This window comes from Alligator sinensis, unplaced genomic scaffold, assembly GCF_000455745.1.
Source record: "Alligator sinensis unplaced genomic scaffold, ASM45574v1 scaffold391_1, whole genome shotgun sequence".
Taxonomy (NCBI): Eukaryota; Metazoa; Chordata; order Crocodylia; family Alligatoridae; genus Alligator; species Alligator sinensis.
In genome coordinates this window covers 2854570-2859664 of record NW_005841889.1, presented here as the reverse complement: position 1 = coordinate 2859664, position 5095 = coordinate 2854570, and the positions used below count along the sequence as shown (strand labels likewise).

Below are 5095 nucleotides of genomic sequence, written 5' to 3'. Positions count from 1 at the left end.
TGGCTGCTGCAGCAGCAGCCATTTTTTTCTGCCCCTCTAAGTTTGTGCCTATTTACACCACAGTTCAACTTCTCATCCCTGCTCTCCACATACTAATTATCCCTAATAAACAAACAGTTTCCTTTCTCATTGCTTTAATTTGATATAAACTATTTTGCTGTTGTAAACACAATAAAGCCATTGCCAGAACAATGCTGGTTATGAAGGCAAAGCTGATGCAATGCAAAGTCATCTGCCAAAGATAATGTCCAAACTATGCGCCCTGCACACAGGAAGCCTGTAATAGGAGTTTTCACGTCGTCTGCAGTGAGCTCAACATACAGATTTAGCCTGAAGGCAGCCTCACTATTGCTACATGACCTCCTCAAGACAATACAATGACACATCAGGGATCTAAACAGATTACATCAAGACACTAAAGCTTATTGCTGTCTTCCATAGTCTATCTTAGTCAGAAGGAAACAGGGCAGCGGGCAATGGGAAGAGATTGGAGTAGGGAGAATTATGGTATGTAGGTGAGGGCTGGGCAAAACTGAGATTTTAGGTTAAAATTAATAATAATAGATAAGTATACTGTGTCATGAAGGGGACAAATCAGGACTTTCTTAACCAGTGCTGAATTGGTATTTATAAGAATAATAAGGCAACATAAGTAACTTGGTCATGCAGCCATGCAATGTGAAGATGTCAGCAATGAGTAGGGATGTACCAAAATTGTGATTTTTCGAAAAATGAGAAAGCAGGCATTTTGGGAGGGGGGGGGAGGGAGGGAATCAGAGAAATCCGCAAAAAAGGAGGCCTGCAAAAAAAGCAGGGCTCCATGGAAAAATAAAAGGCTTTTCTTTTCCACTTTGGGCAGGAGTCCCTATGACTGCTGCCCTCACCCCTAGCTACTCACTGGGCAAGAGGGCTGCCCTCATGAAGCCTTAGCCAGGCACACAGGGACAGGCCTAGCCCTGCTTTTTTTCTTCACAACCATAGCTGCCCAGCCTGGCTGCGCCCATCCTACAGTAAGTGGGTGTTGCAGAGGGTGAAGGAAGGACAGGACCAGGCTGTGGAGTGGGGCCAAGGGGAACAGAGCCAGGCCAGGGGGGAGGTGGGGGAAGCAGGGCCTGGCCAGGGGCCAGCAAGGTGGTGGCCACCTGTCCCCATACCCACGTGGAACCAGGGAGGGATGGGGGGAGGAGGGCTGGGCTGGGGGAAATAGAGCCAGGGTGGGGCAGGGGTGCAGCATGGCCTGGCAGTGGGGTGGCAGCAGCCAGTCCCTTCACCCATGTGGGGTTTATTTTTTCTCCCCATGCATGCCAGGTGAGGAGCAGGGTCAGGCCAGGGGGCAGTGAGGCAGTGGCAGCCCATGTGTGTAGGCCACCCCAGCCAAAGGCACGGGGGAGGGCAGCTGCGATTTGCCTACAAAAGTGGAGTCCGGGGCCATGTCGAGCCCACAAAATTCAGCCTCTGTTCACCAGGGCACCCGAGGGGAAAACCAGGAGTAATGGCCACAAAATCCTGGAAGACTGGTTCAGGCTCAACATAAGGAAAAGCTTCTTCACACTCAGGGTGTCCTGTGGAATAAGCTCCCTCCAGAGGTGGTGCAATCACCTACCCTGGAAATCTTCACGAGGAGACTAGATGGTCACCTCGCTGGGGTCACCTGACCCCAGTTGTCTTTCCTGCTTGGTGCAGAGGGTTGGACCCAATGATCTTCCAAGGTCCCTTCTAGCCTTGCAATCTATGAATCTGCTATTTAAGTACATCCCTAGCAACGAGCCAAAGAATAAGCAGATTAATATCAACACTACAAATTTTTAGCTCCAATAGCTTAACTGGAGGGGAGACAGACACCAGCTAGGATTCGAACAAGGGGAAAAATTAAAAACACAGTCCTTAACTTTTGGCAGTCCCTTGAGAGGCTACAAAGATGAGATCACAGGGCAGGAAATGCATTACAAAGAGCAAGCCATGCCTGAGACACTTACAGTCATTACAGGGTGGAGATGTCCCCAGAATATAAACTAGTTAACCCCTTTGTAAAGCTGCTTGCTTTGATGCCTACAAGGAAGAAGCCTTAAATAAAAGGAGAAAAGTGACACTTGAGGCAGCAGCTAAAACTCCAGATGGTAACATGAACAACCTCAACTGAGTTTGCTTTCATAATTATAGCAGGTTAGACAATGTAAATTTTATGTAAAAACAGAAAAATGACATTTCTCAAATGAAAGTTTATTCAGATGCAGCTATTACCCACAAACTATTCAAATACCTGACTTTACCTGCAAGCACTCAATGGAAAATTTTCACTTGACCCTTCTTTGGGTATTTGGCCCCCAAATATGGTGCTGGTTAATTTTAAGAGAGAAGATTGCATACAAGAGAAATGGTCAGAAGCAGACTAAAAGGGTAATAGAGTCTTACCTATAAGGAGAAGTTAAAAACTAGAGAAAGCTGCAAAAATGAAACACACACAAGGCTTAAGATGCATCTTTTCAAAAACAAAGCTGAAAACTGGGTATTTCAGATTCACATTACAATGACTGCAAGATACTTCTGCTGCTGTTCCATGAGTTTGATGAGAGCAGACAAGGTTCTTTGGGTGAATCTGATATCTTTTATTAGACCAACTTAAATAGTTGGAAAACAATTATTAAGCAAGCTTTCGAGTTCAAAAACCCTTCGTCAGGCTAATGAGTTTGATGAGTAACTTATTTTTGGCTGATTTGCCATTTTTAATCAAGGGATAAACTAGTTTAACATCTGGCATGCTACAATTTGTCCCATGATACTTGCATATAACTTACAAATGTGACATCTGTCTGAGGTCTAAGAAAAACTAAAAGGTTACCTGTGAACATAGGTTAAATATGGGAATAAGCAACCATAGGTAAGATCCCATAAAGAAAAAAGAAAACACACCAGCTCTTCAAAAAAAAAAAAATCAATCACAAGGATCAGGAGCAAGATCTTGTCATGAACTGAACACTGACGCTGCTGAGACACATGGGAAAAACAAACTAACCAACCAAACCCAAACAACTTCACATTAAAACCACTGCTGTTCAATTAGTTTGATGAGTAACAGCACTACCGGAAGAGGTTAGTTTGACCCAGGTCCCCGGCATCTGTATAGATTGTGCACCTCCGCAGGGCTTTTTGTCGCTTTTATCTAAAGCAGATTCAATTAGTTCTTAGATAAAAGTGCCAAAAAGCTCCACTGAAGCACACAATCTATACAGACACTGGGCAAGCCAGGTCAAACTGTCATGATGCCTCTTCTTGGCATGTGTTGCACTTGGTGCAGGGGAGGGGCACACCAAGCTTAAAGTAAAGCACTGATTTTTGTTGTTTTTCAGGTCTGTAATCAGTCTGAGTGAGCAACAGTAAATAGATTTACTGAATGTCTGCCCTTCAGAATAGAGATAATTTAATTGTACAATATCCCAGAGGTTGAACTGAGACCAGAATGATTTAAAATTCATTATTTTGGAGCATGAAGAAGTCAGCAACCTTCTGATTTTTGATGATGCCCTCTTGTTTTAGTTAGCTAAAGTCTATTGAGAAGGAAGACAAAAAATCTAATCTGGCGTGCATTTTAAATGTACTGGTAGGATCGGGCAATGCATTGGCAAATGAAGTGGATAATATATAGCAATAAACATTAACAAAAAGAATGTGAACTTTACATACATATTGACAGGCTGGAAGCTTGCAGGATCCTCTGCAAAAAGAATCTCGAATCACCAGAGATGGCTCCAGGATGCTTAACTGCAGTCAAGAATGGATGGTAAATACAGACTGTCATTGTGACATTTTACCAAATGATGTTTTGACAAACTGCTTGAAAAAACTGGGCCCAGTTTTGAGTGGCATAAACTTGAAATTATAGCAGTCTATAAAAAAAAAAAAATCTAGAAAAGGGCTGCAAAAGATGCTTAGACAGAATTATAGGCTTTATATAAAATGCATGACTGCAAAAATAGGACTGTACAGGATCATGGTTCTCAAATTCCATAAGAGGTGAAGTGAGCCCTTATTAGCCCCTTCTGTTACTTTACTCCTTAAGAACAGAACACTTAGCAAAACTAAAGTAATTGAAAACGATGATAAAAAAATGTTGCTTTGACCAATCAATAGCCAACTTTCAAATTTTTGCAGGTCACTGACTTACATGCCACAAGTAGCTCTTTAAAAATTCTGGGTAATTTGAGGACTAACAACATTTGGAACTATGAAAGCCAGAATTATACGGGTAATCAAATCCCATGCTTCATGGAACAAAACAAATGGATTTCACCTATGGACAACAGATGCACACTTGCACACTCTCAAACCAACAAGCATCGCTTCACAATCTGCCAGGTGCACTACAAAGTATCTGAGAAGGAGGAGAACTTAAAGTTAGATGTGATGCACTACACTGGGGTAGGCAATTATTTTGGGGGGAGGGCCACTGAATGAGTTCTGGTGAGCTGTTAAGGACCGCAATGGTAGCCCCACTCTTTGACAGGTACCCGGCCCCTGACTGCCATCTTGGGACCAGAAGTCCCACCCCTAACCCCTGACCTTTGCCACCAGAATTCCCTCCCCCTGCCTTTGGAAATACAGGCACTCTTCACTTAACGACCGAGTTCCGTTCCTGCGACTAGGTCTTTAAGCGAATTGGTTGATAAGCGAGGAGCTGCCCCTTGATACTGCGTGCCTTGGCTTGAGACGCCACGCTGCCGTTTCAAAGACCAAAGTGCTCGTACTTACAACCAGTTCTCGTACTTACGACCAGTTCTTGCTGGTCATAAGTCCGTGCGGTCGTTAAACAGGTAGGTCGTTAAGTGAGGAGTACCTGTACTCCTTTTGGAAAGGGGGATGTACCACCTTGGAACTGGGTTAAAAAAACCAAATCATATATTAGAAGTTAAAACTAAAATATGTTGCAGTAGATGTTTATTTTAAAAAATGTTCTGATTCATGGGTGTTTGCATAGTGTATATACAGGTGACTGCATAATAGCTCAAAAATAAAGTTTTACTCATATATTGTGTGTGGGTGCTGTGGGGGGTGTGTGCAGGGTGTGGCTGAGGTGGGTGAGGGAGTGTGTATGTGGGGG

At 43.5% G+C, this 5095-nt stretch overlaps 1 protein-coding gene across 2 annotated transcripts in view; it reads right to left on the bottom strand.

Moving 5' to 3' along the window:
- The window catches only part of BICD2 (BICD cargo adaptor 2), a 155691-nt gene that overhangs the window by 123570 nt on the left and 27026 nt on the right, over positions 1-5095 (bottom strand). The gene's annotated exons all lie outside the window — the stretch shown is intronic.